Raw genomic sequence first — 20,499 nt, 5'->3', positions numbered from 1 at the left:
ATTTATCTACTACAGATTAAAAAGGAAACGGCACAATTCCCATGCCTGCAGGAACTCCAGGGATGAGTCAGTATGTGATGGGTCATTGATCCAAGAAGTTCTTTTCAAGAATGGGATGATGGGGCAGGAGTTTAGAATCTAGAAACGAGGGTTAAAGAAAGACTAGAACATAGACTTTTGCCTTTGGGATACTGTATACATACTTATAGATACAGGTTTCACACCTTCCTTTTGAATCTCAAGGTGCTGAGGGACCATTTTCCTTCCATATTCTTTATTCTTGATCCTTCTCCCTTTCCTGGTCCTAACTCCACACTTAGGAACCAGCCTATTCTTCAGCTTTCATATACATACAGGTCCAGAAGACTTGAAATAGTTCTAGGAGCCAGAGGAAATACTACAAACTTCTCGTTCCCCAGTGTTTTGACACTCAGATTCTTGTGGAAGAGAACCCAGGAGGCTCCTTAAATTCAATTCAGTTCAAATCAATTCAAAAGTATTATCTTTCTCTAAAGACCATTGTTATGCCTCTCTCTGTTCCTTTCTCCCTTCTTCCAGGTTAACTTAAGAAACATGATCACTTCCACCTTTGGAATCTCTCTCGGTATCCCCACCCTCATTTGAGGCAAAGATGAGATGAATGGTGCTTAGATTAAATTTCTTATTTCAGTTTGTTTAATGTCTTGACTTACTTGAAGCACTGACTCTCTTCTTTTGACTCCCTAGCCTAAGCAATCTGTCAGCAGCCTATCACCCAAAAGAAAAAAGGTGACAGAGCTGGGTTTGGCAACGTGCAGTATATACACAATAGTGGTGTTTATCACCTTTGACATAGCCTAATATGAGTCATATCCATGTCCATCTGGTTCAGTATTTTATTAGTATTTTATTACTAACAGAGTATCTAAAGAATACGGCATCCAGTTTAAAATTTAGGTTCATCCAACTTCTTTTGGTAACATACAATCATAACAGTTTAGAGCTAGAATGGACTTTTGTTTCTCCATTTAGTCCAATGTCCTCAGTTAGCTTAGAAAAAAAAAGAATGATCTTTTGTCACATGCCAAGTAAAATATTATATAAGCTTTTTATATACATATTCTCTATACATATATTTTATACTCTTTCAAATTCTGATAATAATCATCAGTGGAGAAATCATTATTTTCAGTTTATAGTTGAAGGCCCTGACATTCAGAGGATTTAAGAAGATTTTAAGATTTCTAAGAGAAGCTGAAACAGACATCTAAAAAAAATACTCTGTACCATAGAAAACAATGTTCAGGGTACAAAAGTAGATGTGAAGAAATCAGTTGTGACTTATTGCATTAGTCTCAGTAAGTCATGATGTCAGCCCAGACTACAGACTGTCGGGATGCAGAGAAGGAGAGAATAGAATCAAGGGAAATTCAGAGTATAGAACCAATGGGATTTAGTGATAAATTTGCTGTAGGAGGTGAGAGGAAAAAGAAGAAAGAGCCAAGTTTAACAACCAGTTATTGGCTTGCAGAACTGGCTGAATGGTGGGGCCTCTTGCAAAGATGCAAAGCCCTGACAATAAGATTTAGAAAGTGGGGGTGAGGCAGAAAGCGGAGCAAGGGTGCAGGGAGCAAAGAGATCATGCAGTGCTGACATGATACAGGCAACTTCTTCAAGCAGTTTTTAGGGTTGGAGGTTTGAGGATACGTTTTCTACCAAATGCCCTCTCACCCTTTCCCTTCCCCTTATCCATGTGGCAATCCAAATGGCATTTGGGCTTTGAGTTTGAAAATATAGATGTTAACAGCATTTTCTGGGCAACTCCAGAGGCTGGCATTTATCAATCAATGCACTTGATGAAAGACCTTGTGGTCTCCTTGGATGTAGCTAGATATTACATAACTTGAGAGAGAGGAATATTGTTGTAGAAGAATTACTAATGTAATAGGGATCTCATCTCAACCTAAACTGGGATTTGGAATTTTGATGTGTGTTTGATGAAAATATTCAGCTAAAAGCTCAAAGAGGCTATTTCGGTGAAGTAGTTTACATAGTAGGAAAATGTCTCCAAAGAGGAAGATGTCTGGAGACAGATATGGAAAGGCACATGAGTGAGCAGGAGGCTGTCTCTTTTATTAATGAGTCCCATGGAATTATCCTGAACCCAGATGCAGGCAGGGGCTGCAGGAAGAATGTTAGGGATCTGTTTTCACTGGCACAGAGGCACCTATCATGTGGCTTAGAAACCAGGGTGATGAAGCAGCAACATGTTAGGGAAGAGCATCATTTTTCTCTCAATACTGTAAACATTTTGCTCCACTATCTTTCTATTTTGCATGGCTTCTGAGAAGTCAGATGTCATTCTTATCTTTGTTCTCCTGCAAGTAAGGTATTTTCCCCCGTTTTTTTTGTCTTTCAGAATTTTTTTATCTTTAGTTTTCTGTAACTTCAAAATGATATTGGTAAGGTATAGATTTTTTTTCTTGCATTTATCCTGCCTGGCATTCCCTAAGCTTCCTGGACCTGTGATCTGGCATCTGGCATTAATTTGGGGGAAATTCTCAGTCTTTATTGTTTCAAATATATCTGTTTCTCTCTTTCTTTCTTCTCCTTCTGGTATTTCCATTATATTTCCACCATGCACCTTTTGTGATTGTCCCACAGTCCTTAGATATTCTGTTTTTTTCAGTCTTTGTTCTCTTCAATTTTTGGTTTTTGAAGATTCAGTTGTCATATCCTCAAACTCAGAGATCCTTTCCTTAGCTCTGTGCAGTCTATTAATAAACCCATCAAAGGCATTCTTCATTTCTGTTATAGTGCTTTTTATCTCAAGCAGTTTTGGTTCTTTCTTAGGATTTCCATTTCTATGCTTACATCGCCCATCTGTTCTTGTATGATTTCTGCTTTATCCATCAGGTCCCTTAGCATATTAATAGTTGTTTTAAATTCCCTGTCTGATAATTCCAATATTCCTACCCTGTCTGGTTCTGATGCTTGCTCTGTCTCTTCAAATTGTGTTTTTTATCTTTTGGTATGCCTTGCCAGTTTTTCTTGATAGTTGTACATGATATATCCAGTAAAAGCAATTGTTGTAAATAGGCTTTAGTAATGTGGTGATGAGGTGGGCGGGGGGGGGGGGGGCGGAAACGAGAAGCATTTTCTGGTCCTGAGATTAGGTCTTAGTCTTTTATGAGCCTGTGCTTTTGCGCTGTGAAGGAACATCAATTCACCATGTCTAGGCATACATAACACAGCCTGGCTCTGAGATGACAAAGGCTGCTTGGGTTTGAGTGTTTGCACTTTGGGAGAAGCAGAAAAGGGGTCCACGCTCTGAGAAGAGAGCCAGTGTTGAGTACCACTCTCACATGGTTCTGCTAACCAAGACCTTAACAAGGGAGGACAAGCAGAGAAATCTGGGAGTTCTTTCAAACCCCATGCTCTGCATTTGGGGACTACAGAAATAGATGGACGAAACCATGCAATTACACATGGAGGACCATGAGTTTTCAGCCATTGCTGTTACTGTGGTTTTGTAAGCACAGAGTGGAGAAGCCTGGAGGAAATGTGGATTGCACCAGAATAGTAGTTCTTAAGATGAAATGTGCTTCAGAATCACTGGTGGAACTTTTAAAGAGGATCCATGCCATGTCCCATTTTCAGGGTTTCTGATTTAGAAAGCCAAGTGTGGCATCTTGGCAACTGTGTAATGAAAAAGCTCAAGTAATTTTGATGCTTATGCCTGGTCAAGAACCCGGGGGGAGGGCAGGTGGGGAATCAAATTTTTGGGGGTATTTCACTTTTAGAATTCATTGTTTCATAACTTCATCTCTTTATGCTCAGCTTTCCCCATTCCCACTAAAAAAGTTTCCTTTCTCTGATATTGGTTTTCTTAATTCTTCACCGAAGGCTTTTCTGAAGGAGAATTACTAAAAGATTCAGCCAGCCCTAGACTCTTAGATTCTTTATACTTGGACTCAGATGAAAGGAAAAATTGAGAATGTAAACATCCTATTTGCTTCCTTAGAAGAAAATTTTATTTTGTTTGATCAGCTCCATGTTAAACAACTGTGTGAATATTTTTCTTGAAACATCCTCTCTCTTCCACTCCTATCTCCACAGCTCACTCTACTGTTAGTTTTGCTTAAAAGTTATCAATGGAATTTAGACATCAAAGCACTTTCAGCTTCATTTCTCCACTCTGGCTCCACAGGCTACAACCACCACCCTCCAGTGTCGTAAGCTACAGAAATCATTCCACATCTTACTTTTGTTCATTTATATCTGGGTGAGCTAGAGGAGATTGTCTTTCTTTTGTAGAATCTATAGTATTGAAAATAAACTAGATCAGTGACCTAATTCCTGGTTAATGAGTCCTTTATTCCCTAATGTTCCCATTAATTTTCAATCCAATGGAATTCTTGTCTTCTTGAAATACAGCTAAAATATAATAACTGTGTAGTAATTATTTTTTTCAGCGCAAAAATTCCAAATGTCCATTCTATTAACTGAGCAAATGGAGGTCATAGTTACATCAGCCGTTAAATGTCTTTACAGGAATTAAAGAAAACTGATCATGCTCCAGTTTGAAAGGGCCACAATTAAGCAGTGTTTTTGTATTACTTCTCAGAGGAAGATTCTAAAGGGAGGGATGATGCATTAAGTGCTGGGAAAAAAAAAAAAAAGAGAGAGAGAGAGAGTCTTCAGTCTTGGGAATGTAACAACTTGGTGGGGGGCTGAGTGCCCTGAGGCAGACTGACCCAATCAGCTGCTGGGAAAAGTAATACAGCTGTTCTGCTGGAGGGAGACACATTCTAAGCCGGTATGGTCCACTATCGGGGAGCTTTTGGTATCATGAGAAAAGGAAGTGCTGTTCCTTTCAACTGAGAAGCTGTAGAATGTCTCACTCATCCTTTTTTTTTTTTTAATGCTGACTCCTCTTTTTGTTTTTATTAGCTTTGTGATAAAATTTCCATTTGAAAATTGATGATACAAATCAGAAGTGCTTCAAATCATCTATTTAATATTTATAGATGAAATTTATCTCTTTCCTTAAAAAATGTTTAAAGAAAACATATCTGAATTAGAACTTAGTGTTTACTGCACATAAGATGAAATGGAAACTAACCTCTTTATTGCATGTGGGTTTTTTTGTTTTTGTTTTTGTTTTTTTATTCCTTGACTTATTCAGTTAATTTGGATTTACTATTTGTAAGGTGAAAAGAAACACTTTCCCCCACAACTCTGTGGTCTATTGGGAGACTTTACACAGTAGGAAAAAAAATGTGAGCAACTACCTATCATTATTATAGAACGGATTTTCAGATGGAACACTAAGAATTTACTCAAACGTATTCCTTGGAACTATTTCATCATAAAAACCAAAATATGATTAAATTAATACTGCTGATTCAATGAGCTCATTTGACAACAGTTGCAAGGTGCAATTTGAGGAGTTTTATGGGCCAATGTTAAGGTTAGGCATATACTTTCTACCCCCAAACCCCTGTATTGTATTATTCAGAAAATATAGTGGAGTCAACGGATAGGTCCTTGAAAAAAAAAAATAGAAAAAAGAAAAAGAAGAAATGCCTTTTATTTCCCAATGCTTATTAATTCAAAATTTATTTACATTTTTCAGTGGATGGATCATGTAGTTTAATACATAAGGTGGCATATAAATAGTGGCAACACCAAAGACAGGCTCAGGGGACCATCTTGCAGGGCCCTTCCCCTCGCCCCAGCTACCACCACAAATTTAATAATGTTTTTCTCCATCTAGACCATTGCCATTTTCTCAATCATGTGAAAATCATCTCTCTTGAAAACATTTCTATTTTCATTGATCTGTGATTTATAATTTAAGTAAAAACAAATAAGACAAGTCCCTTAACTTTCCTCACCTCCACTTCCTGCTGCCCCTCAATTCCTCCATGTGAATATGCAGACCCCAGCAGGTGTATGAGTGAACATGGACACATAAGTTTATTTTACAGTTCATTTTCATACAACAAAACTAAAAGAGTAGTGCCAGTATTCCATAAAGACCCAAACTGTTATGCAAATAAAGTTCTTACTAAAGAAAAAGAGACAAAGATGATTTTCTGGAGAGCAGAAAGACTCAAATTAAATGGCAATATAGCATATGCTCTATGACTGGTTTGGACGAAGTCATTAAAGCAGATCTTATTCTACCATCTTTATGTAAGTATGTTTTACAGAAAATGTATACTGGAAAATAAGGAAATAATGGGGATTGTCTGTGGATTAAAAATTATTGAATTGGCTTGAACTTACTTTTTTGTTATTTTTTTAATGTTTGTTTATTTTTGAGAGAGTCAGAGACAGAGTGTGAGCAGGGGAGGGGCAGAGAGAGAGGGAGACACAGAATCCAAAGCAGGCTCCAGGCTCTGAGCTGTCAGCACAGAGCCCGACATGGGGCTTGAACCCATGAGCCAGGAGATCATAACCTGAGCTGAAATCAGATGCTCAATCAACTGAGTCACCCAGGTGACCCAAGCTTCCTTTTTGAGGGTTTCCATCTACCACCTACTTCTACTTACCTACATCCCACACAATATGGACAGGAAAAAAAGCAGAGTGCATTTTATAATTTCAGAGGATGGAAGACAGCAGCAATTAATTAATGAAGACTGAAGAAATACTTATTATAATGTTTAAAATGTTCTTTTGTACTTATTTGACAAAAATCCCAAGATTCATCAGTTTCTGGAAACTCAACGCAAGGTAAGAGCTGCAGCTGACTTTGAATCTGACATATGTGTGAAGTAAGAACCCAATCGACATTGAAATGCCAGTCTGTGATTTCCCTTGAGGTATTGCTTTAGTTTCTGTTCCATCAAAAGCACACCAGCTGTAACTATGTGTTAAATATTTATTTTGGAGATGGATAGAAAGGAAAATTAGACACAGCCTCCACTTTCAAAAATTTTAATCTGGTAAGGGTGACAGACTGAAGGGAGTACACAAATCAGATTTAGGGAGTGAACAAGATAGTGGTTGTGGGGAAAATGTTGAAGGTGAGCTGCAAAAGGAATATTGAAGCCCTGTGGGTCTGAGAACAGAAATGCTGTTGTTGGGATGTCTTTTAATTCCCATCTAGGTTGATAGGGAGAATTTTTTAATACATTCCACCCGAATGTGGAATCTGATAACACTCATTAGTTTGCCCATGGTATCTAGTAGTTTTATGACATCTACACACTTAAACTTTGGAATGGTGTGTCCCTCATGGTGGAGGGGAGGCGAAGCACATAAACAATTTCAGGGACTTCTTTCTAAAGTCCTTAGGCAATCATCCAACCTCTGTGTGTCTCAGTTTCTCAATCTGTAAAACAGTAATGCAATATCTATTCCACAAAATAGTTGTGAGAATTAAATGAGATAATCATATAAAGTATCTAGCACAGATCCTAGACCAAATGTTCAATAAAAAGCAGTCATTATTTTATCCTTTCTTTCTTTTTTCTGTGAGACTGGCTTTCCTTCACTGTCACTGATGAGACACTAACCAAGCTGGGGGATCAAACAAGGGACGCTTCACCAAGGTAGGTGCAGGACATAAAGGGGGACAGATGAGTTACATGCCCAGGCATAAAATATGAAACAGTAAAAAAATCTAGGAACTTCACAGGAAGTTATCTGTGGGAATGTCTGGAAGACTTCTGTAAAAACAACCTATAAAGATGTTGCTTTAGCTGCAAATATTTTGTGGATTTAATATAATAAAATTAATATTATTAATTTCAGTATCAAGGGCAAATGCACATATATGGAGAACCTATTATGTGCCAGGCATTGTGCTTAGCTTACCTTGCATATATCACCTCATTTAATTTTCTCACCAATATAAAATAATACAGTCCATTATGCCTCATTTGAAATTTTAAAATAAAAAAATTATGAAAATTAAAATATTGAAATAATTGCTTGAGCAACAAAATCTGACCTGAACTGACATGAGATTATTTTTAGTCTTTATTTATCTCACTTAAAATAAATATTCATGCAGTTTGCTATAGAAACCTTAATGTTTGGTCATGGGGTGTTTCTCAGACCCCACTAGTGTAATGTTCCATATTGTCATTATAAAATAGTCTCCAAATTTCAAAATTCACCTGGACTCTAGGATTTTAGATAAGGTAGGGTAGACTTTTAAAAAAAAGATAACATTTATTGAGAGCTTGCATATGCCACGTTTGGGTCCAAGTCTCTACTGATCTTAATTCATTCATCCTCATAATAATCCTGGGACAATAATCTTGGAGGAAAGAGAAACACATGAGGTGGTCTCTACCTTCATCTAGACTTTCTGCCTAGAAGTACTTTCCAGTGAAGTACAGGAAGGGGAAACCAAACAAAACTTGGGTATGTCAATGAATTGAGGGGACCGAAATCATTACTTGGGGAAGGCAAGGCAACTAAAATTTGTGAGGCAGACTGCCTGCGAAGAGGGAGCTATGCATAAGTGCTCCAAGTATCTTCAAAGTAGCCCCATCAAATCTTTGGCTGACTATCAATCTACAAAGATCACTGGACATGAGCAATTTCAGGGGAAAGACAATTACCAGGGAGCTGTAAGCTGAACAATTCCTGGAGCTCATAAAGGTCTGAGAATCATTCAAGCTCCCATCAGCCAAAGTGAAGAGCCCTTCATGAATATATGATGCATTTAGTGGAGAGCCCAGAAAAGCCTCACCTTAAAAGTGGGGCTCAATGAGCATTAAAGGTAATCTAAATTCACCCCCAAACTATAACAAAATGCAACACTCAAGAACATAAATACATGATGTTCAGCATTCAACTAAAATCACTGTTTATGGGAAGAAGCAGAAAAATGTGACCCATAACTTAGAGAAAAGTCAGTCAATAAAACAGACCCCAAATTAAAAAGGTAGTCAAAGTAGTTAACAGACAACAATATACATATTGGATAGTGATAGAAAGTATCCAGAATGAAGCACAGATTAAAAAAGGCTGAAAAAAATTAGTCTTTAGTGATCCAGGAGATAATAACAAATGCAATTGGGATTCCAGAGAAAGGAAGGAAGATAAAAAATGCTTGATGAAATAAGGGCCAAACTTTTTAAAATTTGATTTGAAAAGTTATAAACTCTCAGAACCAAATGACAAAATGAAGCCCAAGTAAAACAAATATTAATCAAGCCTCTCCAAGACTTATTTTAATCAAATTGCTGGAAAGGTGTTAAAGAGGGAATCTTAAAAGCATCAAGAAAACAAACACACATTGCATGCAGAGAAACAAAGATAAAAATAACAGCAGACATTTCGTCAGAAATTTATGCAAACCAAAGACAATGGACTTATTTCTTTAAAATGCTAACAGAAAAAGATGTCAACTCAAAATTCTATATTCAGCAAATCTTTCATAAACAAGAATAAGGAGAAATTGACACATTTATTTTATAATTTATAGAGAAATTCAAAGAGCAAGTGATTAAAAAAATAAATTTGGGAGGATTTATGCAATATGATTTCAAGATAATAAAGTTATAGTACCAGGGCACCTGGATGGCTCAGTCAGTCGGGTTTCTGACTTTTAATTTAGGTTTAAGTCATGATCCCAAGGTGGCGGGATTGAGCCCTACATTGGGCTCTGGGCTGAGCATGGAGCCTACCTAAGATTCTCTCTCTCTCTCTCTCTCTCTCCCTCTGAGCCCTCCCCCTCTTGTGCCCTCTCACTCTCTAAAAAAAAAAAAAAAGTTATACTACCAAGGGAGTATAGTAACAGCAGAGACTAGACATACATAGATTAATGGAACAGAAATGACAATCCATAAATAGACCAACAATTATATAATCAATTCATTTTCAACAAAGATGTCAAAAATTCGGTGGAAAGGATTGTATTTTCAGTAAACTGTGCTAGAATAACTGGATATATGTACATACAAAAAGGGGATCTCAACCTTTTTGTTACATCACACACAAAAAATAATTCAAAATAGCCCTTATACCTAAACATAGGAGCTAAAACTATAAATCTTTTAAGAGGAAATATAGGAGAAAATCTTTATAACCTTGAATTAGGCAGAGGTTTCTTAGATAAGACATAATCATAAACCATAAATGAAAATTTTGTTAACTTTACTTCACCAAAATCAAAACTTTTACCTGTCAAAAAACACTATTAAAAATGAAAAGCAAGCCACAAAATGGGAGAAAATATTTCCACAACATACATCTGTGTACCCACACACATAACTACAAAATATACAGAGAAGGTGTATAACACAATGATAAGAAAAGAGCAACATTTCAATTAAGAAATGAGCAAAAGAAAAAGAAGACACTTTGTGGCTAACAAGTTCATGGAAAGATACTCAACATCATCAATCGTTAGGAAAATGCAAACTAAAATCAACATAAAATATCACTATACATCCATTAAAATGGCTTATATTGAAAAGGCTGACAAACCCAATTGTTGACTAGGATGTCAAGAAAATAGAACCCTCATGTATTTCTGGTAGGAATGTAAAACGCCCAATCACTTTGTGTAACAGTCTGGCAGTTTCTTAAAAAGTTAAACATACACTTACCATAGGATCCACTTTGTCTGAAGGAACAATAGTAATGCATCTTGGTGGTGTTTTGTTTTTTTTTTTTTAACATGCAGACGTAAATTGTATGAAAAATTTAGCACAAAGAATGAGACAGGGAAATGGAAAATTCATGTATGTGAATTAGCATAATGCTATTTGAAGGAGCCGGTGATAATTTAAAAATTACTGCTCCTAAGGACCTGAGGGAAGAGGAAAGTATCCAAAAGTTTTTCCTTTCTGGCTCCAAAAATAGTTTCGTTTCTTGGATGAGAAAGCTTTTCATATGCTGGGGCCTCAGACTCCTTCATACACTTCTGCACCTCGGCAGCAAGCCCAAGCTGGGCAGGAGTTACCATCATCTTCCTCTTTCTAATGGCCTTCGAGGCTGGATGGTGTGGACTGTTTGCTGACCCCCCCCCCCCCCCCCACTTTCCTAGAGCATGGCGGCGGGGGGGTGGGGGGTGGGGTGGGTATATAGATCTCTAGCTTCTTCCTCCTGTTCTCCTAAGGAGAGATTTCGTTTCTCCCGGGCCCTTGTCCCTAGCTGCATCTCAGGGGGATCGCGGATAGACCGACAAGGCTTAAGAGGGGGAAGCCTGGGGGCGCCTGGGTGGCGCAGTCGGTTAAGCGTCCGACTTCAGCCAGGTCACGATCTCGCGGTCCGTGAGTTCGAGCCCCGCGTCGGGCTCTGGGCTGATGGCTCAGAGCCTGGAGCCTGTTTCAGATTCTGTGTCTCCCTCTCTCTCTGCCCCTCCCCCATTCATGCTCTGTCTTTCTCTGTCCCAAAAATAAATGTTGAAAAAAAAAAATTAAAAAAAAAATTAAAAAAAAAAAAAAAAAGAGGGGGAAGCCTGGCAGGGAGACGAGTGGATCCTAGAAGAGTTCTTCCCTTTGCTGTCGCCCACTGGGAGCCGGGATTGGGTTTGCAACAGTACAGTAAATTTCGCATCTAGGGCACTGGCCTCCACCAAACAGGTGTGTGCACACATATAGAGGGTTCTAGTTTCTGGCATGAAGGCGTCTGGCCCAAGCTTTCTCTCTACCGCCCATCAAAGGGGAGCAGAGGTGAGGGCTTGTAGGGACCGGGCCTAGCGCCGGCCTGGTCCCACGGGCCTTGACTCCCCCACACTGGCGCAGGCCCGTTCTGAGGAACAGACTGCGCATGCGCAAATCCAAAGGCTCCCGGCAGCCTCCAGGGGCGACTGGTGGGATGCAGGTGCCCATGCTCGAGTGCCAAGCAACAAGATCTCAGTGACAGGCAAGTGTTTCTAGCTGGTATCAGAAATTAAGGGGCTGTTGCAGGGGAACACGCTGAACCGGAGCCTGCTGAAAATACCCGGCGCTCTCTGCTTTTAGGGCTGCCGGCTCCTGACTCAGGCCACTGTTGTTAGTCTCCCCTGGCTCCCTCCAAACACCACCTGCCCCTGGGCTTCTGAGCTCACACAAACCACTGTCCCTGCCGCCCTCACCTGCCCAGTGCCTCCGGTGGCCAAGGTAGGTCTGGCATCCTAGCCTTGCCACCCCCTGGGTGGGTGGAATCAGACATGTCTTTGGAGTGTCACAGTGAGAGAGTTTTAATAAAAAATGGTGATGGAATGTTTGGGGGAAGGTGGGTAAGGGTACGATGCTGGAGATTTGTTTTTTGCAGAAGGCATTTTTAAAAAGTTCAGGCTGTAATGAGATAAAACATGTTACCTTAGCAAATCCATCACGTTAAAAAAAAATGTTAACGGTGTTTAGGAAAATAGAAGGGAAAACTGAATTTCTGGCAGAACACCAGTTGGTTATTACTGCTAAACTTCATCAAACAACTGTGCATTCTACTTAAGACTTCATTTTGGTGCCCTCAAATACAATCACAACTGCAGGGGGTAGGCTGCAGCTGTAAGACTGTCCCTAATGCTCCCTCATTCATTCAGGAATTTGATCTGTTTCAGAATTTTCCCTTTTGTCATTTGAAGTCACTCATGAAGTGGAAATGGGGGGATGAGGAAGGTGGGAAGGTCAGATTGGTGTGGGTAAACACAAAGAAAATTCGTAGAGACAGGAACAGCAACATCAACAAAAAAAAACCTGGTCCCAGAGTTTATTCAAAAGAGCAGCAGAGGAGTTTCAGGAATTGAAATATACTTGAGTTAGGTGGAGGAGTGGGGAGTGGTTGAAGGGACAGGCTCACTCTCAGCAACGAGGAGGGTCATAGAAAGAGCAGAAGTCGTGCCTGGCAAAGTCAGTGAGAAAAAGACCTGGGTCATGAGAAGCCTATGGTTTTGGTTTAGCTCTTTATTACCTGCCACCATGTTGACACGGAGAACAGAGAAGGAGAAATAGCACTAAGGCAAAGAGTGAAATTTAGGAGTAGTTGTAAACTAGGTAAGATGAGGGGGATATTTTAAACAATGAATATGAGTGAAATAGGGCTTATTTATATTAACTCTTGCTTGGCCCATAAATAAATAAGCTATTTATAAATAAACTATTATTTCCTGTCTTGCTTTCCATTTTTAGCTTCTAGAAATCTTATCAACAAATAAATAGGGCTGTGTTCTTCCTATTGCTTTAGTGATAGATATAGCTTCATGTTTATCCTTTTCTCCCTTCCACTGGGCTTAAAGTCCTAGAACTAGATAGAAGAGAAATAGTTTCAGAAATAAACACAAAATAAGAATATGTCTTGACGTATGGTTCCCAGTGTAGATATTTGTGATTATTATTTTTTCTGTCACATGTTGATATTTGGAATCATAAAAATAATACAATTTTGTATTCTGTATTCCAGAATTCCACATGAATGGTTTACGATGTTGGTGAAATGTTCTCTATGATACCACAAAATGTCTTCTTAAAACCAACCAAATAATGTTGATCAGTAAATTTCCTTCTTCAGTGATCTCTGTGGACAGAAGAGTTTGAGGCACATGAACAAAGAATGCTCAAGATTATTGGGATCTGGAAGGTACTTTGTGAACACATGAGGCTGCGCACCTGTACTCTATGATGGTGGTTGACATTGGTGGTGGGAAGATTTCAACTTTTCTCTAATTTAAGAAGATTTAAATAAAGGTACGTGAAACATTGGTTAATAGTATAGACAACAAATCTTAGAATGAGATCTTGGAAAATTTTGTACCCTGCATTTTGTTTTTGATTAAAAGTCACATAGACTAAAAGTCACATTTATCTGAAGGGTGTATTATTATTGAACAATTTGAATTTGCTGTGGTCAGGGTCTGTGCAAGTCTTCATGGGATCATGGACTACACAGGACTGGAAGGGCCTTTAAGAAATGTGCTACGTATTAGACTGGAATTATACTGGAATTAAAAGAAAAAGAAGTTAGCTGGGTGAGATAAGGGTCTGATCTTTATTGAGATCTCACCTTCCATTCCAAAAAGCCAAAGTGGCTGCAAGACACCCTGCACTCACTTTGGCAGCACATGTACAAAAAGCCAAAGTAGCAAAAGTAACTGAGTAAAGCACACATATGGGGAATGCCTTTGCCCTACTTTTCCCTCATTTTTAAAAAGACCAAAATGATCTTTTGGATTCCGGGTTCTTGATACTTGATATAAATGTACATAAACCAACATTTTATCTGTTTGCAAAAGGTGATGACTATTAAATACCTTTTAGAGAGAAAGGATAAAAGTCAGAAGCTTGGCTGTGTCTTTAGCTGCTTTACCAATACTTAGTCTTTCCTAAACGGGAAAAATCTAGGGTGATGTACTAAATCAAAGTAAATAATTGATTGCTTTAGCTAAGGGTAACTTGACAGTTTAGAGAGTTTGACTTATATGGTTATTGTTTGTATAAATGGTGTGTTTTATGAACCGTATGATACGTGATAAAATTTCATAAACATCTATAGAAGTATTCAAATCACCTTAGATTAGATAGTGGACTTTTAATTAAAATTTCCCCACATTTTCTTGTACTTCCTTGTTGATATCTTGGAATCCTGGCAGCTTCTGAGCAACAGTTTTCCCAAGACTCTGAGGCAGTAGTTACATCTTTTAAGAATCCAGTTAGTAATTTTATCCTGGATACATTTTATTCTGGAGACATTTCCATTTTAAACAGTTTATGCAAGTATACACACACATACACACACGTGTATATACGAACGCACATAGGGCCATGTGTAAAAGACATTATCCCTATAAACTCTTTTCATCTTATTCATAAACTAAGACTGAGTACTATCGAGGAGCAGATAGTTGTCTAAAAATCTATTAAGGAAGAACTTTGGATTTAAGGGAAATATTATTCATTGAACCCTCAGACATTCTCAAGCTAGAATTTACCCTTAAGCATAAGGAATGGAGAAATTTATTACCACCAGTTTTTATCTTTACTTGTTTTTTTACTCTGTCCTATGTAAGAAAAACCAATTGAATTTATGTGGTGTTGGTGTTATTTTCATGTTCTAGTAAGCTTAATTTAAAAACATCACTTATGTTCCTCTTCTTTTATACTGTGTTTCTGAGTTGCTCATGTACAATATATCTATGTTGTGATTTCTCAGTTTCTTCATGGAATGTGCTATTTTATTTCTAGATATCTGATCATATTTAAATGACTTAGTCTTTCCTGGTCAAATAGTAACTTTTTTCCCCCCTTCAATATTCTGCAGGGGAAGTAAGCAGATTCTCATAGGTAGAAATGTTTAAATGTGTCTTCAGAACACTCATGGGAAAAACAGAGTAGCTCTGTCATGTTTTTAGCAGCAAAACACTTAAAAGAAATAGTTCTCCAACAAAATTAGTTATGAAGCCCACTAGAGATAATCCCATCCTAAATTACTTGCTGCATAATACATTCTTATAAAAAACAGCAAAACATGGCAGGAAGGTAAGATAAAGAACTATCTCTGAAACACATTAAGTCCTGATATATATTAACAAGTATCAGTCAGTTTCTAACTTGCACTTTTAAATTATAAAAGGAAATTTGTTTGATATGCTTTCTATCTTATATTTGGAAAACTTAATGTTAGAATAGGTTAGATTTAGAATAGGTTTTTGTTTCCTAGTTTGAAGAAATACAGTAAAATCTTGGGTTTGCGAGCATAATTCATGCTTGTAATCCAAAGCACTTGTATATCAAAGCAAATTGCCCCATAAGAAATACTAGAAACTCAGATGATTTGTTCCACAACCCAAAAATATTCATATAAAAATGATTACAATACTGTAATATAATACAAAATAATAAATAAAATACAAAATGTAAAGAAAAATAAACAAATTAACCTATATTACCTTTGAAAACCTTTGTGGCTGCTGTGAGGGAGACAAGAGAGGGGGGTTATCGTGTAGGACGACTTTCACTACCACTAATGGAATCACTGCTATCTATTGGCTCAACGGAATCTTTTTCTTTTTGTGCAACTTTTAACAAGGAACCTATACAAAGACATTTGCTTTTTGCCTCATTTTGAGGGTTTCATGGAAATGTGACATTGCATTGATGATCACCCACAATCCCGCAGTGAGAGAAGGAGAGCGAGAGAGCAAGAGTGAGAGCGAGAGAGAGAGAGAGAGAGAGAAGAAAAATCATTGGCTCAGTTGTGATCGTGTGACACTTGGCATTACATACTACTCATATTGCAAGACAGCACTCCTTTATCAAGTTAAAATTTATTAGAAATGTTTGCTCGTCTTGCAGAACACTCGCAGCAAAAGTTACTTATAACCCGAGGTTTTACTGTAGTTAAAAAAAAAGTAAATGGTAATTGTGTGCCACGGCTACTCCTCACCATCTGGGTTTCAGAAATAGTGTTCTGCTCTTCCTCTTGGCTTACAAAACCAAGTTTCTATACTTCTGCTGCTGGGTAGACACTAAGGGTGGACAGGGAGGGACAGAAAGAACAGAATACACAACTTCTCTTTTAATTTCAGTCCTCTATCATCCATCAACCACTGAATGACCAAGCCTTGTTTGTACCCACTTGCAGCACCCTGAAATGAAGCTGTAAGAGACACGCCCCCCAAACCCCTGGCAGTCACAAACTGATAACCTGTAGATCATTTTAGAGGGTTTTTTTTATAACTTGAATTTCTTTTTGTTTTGTTTTGTTTTGTTTGCTTATTTTAAAGTAAACTTTGTATTCAAGTACATGTTATTCTTGAATACAGAATGATACACAAATCAACATGTGCAGCTCAAGGAAGTTCATAAAATGAATACCTTTGTGTAATCGGTATCCAGTAACTAATTGCCCACATTAGCAAATTGGGACATGACTACATAAACATCTAGATTCCCGATTTATTTTGGAAAATTGGAAAATCTTACCTTATTGGGTTCACATTTTCAGTAGCATTAGTCAGCCAAACTGAGAAGCAGCTAATCTTTTAAGTAGAGCGTATGCTTCTACAGTCCCTACCACTCCCTAGTACCTGCTTGTGAAGGCAAGTGTTGGTTGCTGTTGACAAATACAAATAGTGAAAATTAGAATGACTGTAAAGTTGTGATCAAAATCTAACAAAACAAAAAAATATGAGAGGAATGTAAGAGTCAATGGAATGTTCTTAAAGTGGCAAGTATTTTGATTGAGCTGAACAAAAAAGAGTGCAGATTCTAATTGGCCCATAATTATATTAATTAGAACTGATCATATCATGGGGAAAGTTGGCTGGGGCTTGAGTGAAGGTTACAAATTACAACCACTTGAGTTACTTGATGGACATTGGTTTACTGAAAGGTGCTAGGGCTAGGTTTTGCCAAATTCTATAGCTATTCTTAGATTGTGGTATGTGCCTTTAATTTTATAATTACATTTAGTCTGCTTCAGATCTATATTACTTTAATCCAGTATTCATGTTATATAGTCACAGTCAGAATCTCCCAGTTACTATCTATTTCCTGCAAATTAGTTAGCTTTCTTCAACAGCTGATGAGTGGGATACCTCTTATTGGTTGTAGTGTTGACTGTTTGACTACTCAGTGATAAGTCCCACACCCCTCCCCACTTTTCTTCTTTCTAATGCTGATCTTTGTTCAGGTGATTTAATCTCTTCCACATGGCCATATACTTTTCTGATCCAATTATGGTAATCTCATTCTTGGCTATTTATATTTTAGTAAGAAGTTTGATACCTTTCTGGTCAATGAACGATGAAGTGGAATCTTCTGGGGGCTTAGAGAAAAACTTGGTCAACATTAAAAAGAGACACAAAAAGACAGTATTTTTACTGGATATTACCTTGTCTGATTAAGATATAAGGTAGTTAGCCTAAGGACAAGCTTACATATTGAATAATGCAATATAGAAAAATGGAAAGGATCCTTGATGATATTGTTGAGGCATTGAACTAAGCAACGCTGAAGCTGCCTCACTTCAAAATTTCTCCTATAAAATGATAAATTTCATAAGTCTTCGGCTAGTTAAGCCAGGATATTCTGTTTGCTATAGCTGAGATACTCTAATTAATACACTAGAGGAAATACTTCATTGGTGAATGATTTACAATTAAACGATGTGTTAGATTATGTAAAAAGGTTTTTATCTCAGTCTGTCCCACAGAATAAATTACCCTAGAAAGGAGATAGAAAATTGGATGATGGTAGAAAGGTAAAATAGAGTCAGTAAGTCAAAAAGGATGTGGCAGTAGTCTAGACCAGAAGTCAAAATCTATTCTAACACATTCATTCAGATTAAAAATGTAATATACTATATATGTGCATATATATATATGTATATATATATACACACACATACATATATATCTATATGTAATAAATGAAATTGTGTATATGAATATTTCCTCCAAATGGTTCAGATAGTTCATATAGTTTGTGTTTCTGATGAATCTTGAGTACTTTTTTGTTTCTCAAATTGTTAAACCTAAATCATTAATGTTGAGTTTAGTCAACAAAGTCCTCTTATCTACCCATTTATTGAGCTTAGCTTCAATAAACTTTGAACACAAATTAAAGGTTTTTATGAACTAAGCTTCTTTTATGAAACTGATTTGTTTATCATCTTAGTATAAGCAGGAACAAAGGGCACTGGCTTAAATGAGAGGGGGGATTCCCCTCTCTAGCCATCTTTCTTCCTATCACCCATTACCACAGCAGCTTGGCCCAGGGCCCAGCAGGGAGGCTGGGGCAAAGCTGTTCCTCCCAGAAGGGACCCTCTGTGGCTGTTCCTTCCAGTTGCTTGTGACTCACTGGCCTCTGAAAGAAGGAAGGACAAGATGTGAGGACTTCCTATGTCACTTTCCAAAGACTTCAGCCCACTTGAAGGGCGAAGAAGGAGGATATTGTGTATCAAACAGATATGAATCCTGACTGCATATTTAGAAATGCTCAGTATGGTTGGTTAGAATTTAGGAGCAAAAGAGTTTTTCGTTGTGATCAGTTTCCTATTCTTTGGAGGAAGGTATCTATCTGCCCACCTGTCTGTCTGTCTGTCTATCTACCTATAGCTTCCTAGCTGAGCCTCTTGGTGCTATATTCTATTCTGCCAGTGAAAAGGATATAGTACACCATCACATCATTTGACAGGAACTTTATACTACAAGTTAGAAATTATATAGGAGGAACAGAAATGTATTTTAGGATAAGTTAGATAAGTAACATACCCTTCTTTCTAGGGTAAGGGAGATAAGTAACATAAAGTCACATATGTTAGAAAATATAAGTAAGTGTTTAGAGTCTTGGGGGGAGCATGAGAGGAGGGACAGAGTGTTGGCTAAGCAGTGATATGGCATTAGCCTAGACCAAGACTGCTGACTCTGATCTGCAGGCCAGATCCCAACTGCTGCCTGTTTTTGTATGGCCCACAAGCTAAGGAATGTTATAACATTTATATTTAATTTGTTTTTTAAGTTTGTTTGTTTGTTTTGAGAGGGAGAGAGTTCAAGCAGGGTAGGGGCAGAGAGAGAGCAAAAGCAAAAGAATCCCCACCAGGCTCCACAGATGAAGGGCTCAAACTCGTGAACCATGAGATCATGACCTGAGCCGAAATCAGGAGTCGGACACTTAACTGACTGAGCCATCCAGGTGCCCCAAGGTTTCAACATTTTTAAATGGTTGAAAAAAATTAAAAGGATATTTTGTGATACATGAAAATTGTATGAAATTGAAATTTCAGGTTCCATACAGAGTTTTAAGGCATAGAACCATGCCTGTTTATTTACATATTTTCTGTGGCTACTTTTGAGTTAGAAGGCAGAGTTGAACAGGTATAATAGCCCTGCAACAAAGGTTTAAGTATTTACTATCTGGCCTTTTACAGAAAGCTTGCAAGCCCCTGGCCTAGACCAGTGCTCATCAACTCTTAATATACATGTGAATCATTTGGGGATTTTGTGAAAATGTGTAGTTTCTGATTCAGTAGGTCAAGGGAGCCTACATGTCTGCATTAATGAGCTGAGGACCACACAGTAAGTAGCAAGTTTCTAGCACAGGATTAGCAAACTTATTTTTTAAAGAGCCAAATAATAAATAGTCAGAATCTGCAGCCTATCCAGTGTTTTTTACAACTGCTTACATCTTCTGGGCAAAGTAGACATAGGCAACATATAAAAGAACAGGAGAGACTGTGTTCAAATAGGCATTTATTTGCAGAAGCAGGCATTGGACTGGATTTGGCACACAGACTTACTTTGACATTCGCTGCTTTCAGGTATTAGTATTGAGTGTCCATTAAGAAATAGGCACAGTCCTACCCTCAACTTGCTTACTAGTTCCATAACACATCCCAGTAATAATGATGACATATAGCAGTTAACTTTTATTGGGTAATTACTATATGCTAGGCTCTGTGTTAAGCATATTCTCTTATATAATCATCACAACAATCCTAGGAAGCAGATACTGTCATTATCTTTGCTTACAAATAAGAATACTGAGCTTCAGAGAAAAATAACTTACCCAAAGCTGCCACAGCAAATCAGTGATGGGCCTAGGATCAGACATAACTCATGATTAA

At 37.8% G+C, this 20,499-nt stretch overlaps 1 long non-coding RNA gene across 4 annotated transcripts in view; it reads left to right on the top strand.

Annotated features, from left to right (window-relative positions):
• The window catches only part of LOC113600502 (uncharacterized), a 41,807-nt gene that overhangs the window by 13,267 nt on the left and 8,041 nt on the right, over positions 1–20,499 (top strand). The window contains exons 2-3 of one of the 4 annotated variants that reach the window (XR_008296168.1): positions 7,472–7,544; positions 13,339–13,622. This is a non-coding gene — a long non-coding RNA (uncharacterized LOC113600502). The other 3 variants (XR_008296167.1, XR_008296165.1, XR_008296166.1) reach the window with 3 other exon arrangements.

Source organism: Acinonyx jubatus, chromosome B1 (genome assembly GCF_027475565.1).
Source record: "Acinonyx jubatus isolate Ajub_Pintada_27869175 chromosome B1, VMU_Ajub_asm_v1.0, whole genome shotgun sequence".
Lineage (NCBI taxonomy): Eukaryota > Metazoa > Chordata > Mammalia > Carnivora > Felidae > Acinonyx > Acinonyx jubatus.
This window is presented reverse-complemented; position numbering and strand designations above follow the sequence as displayed.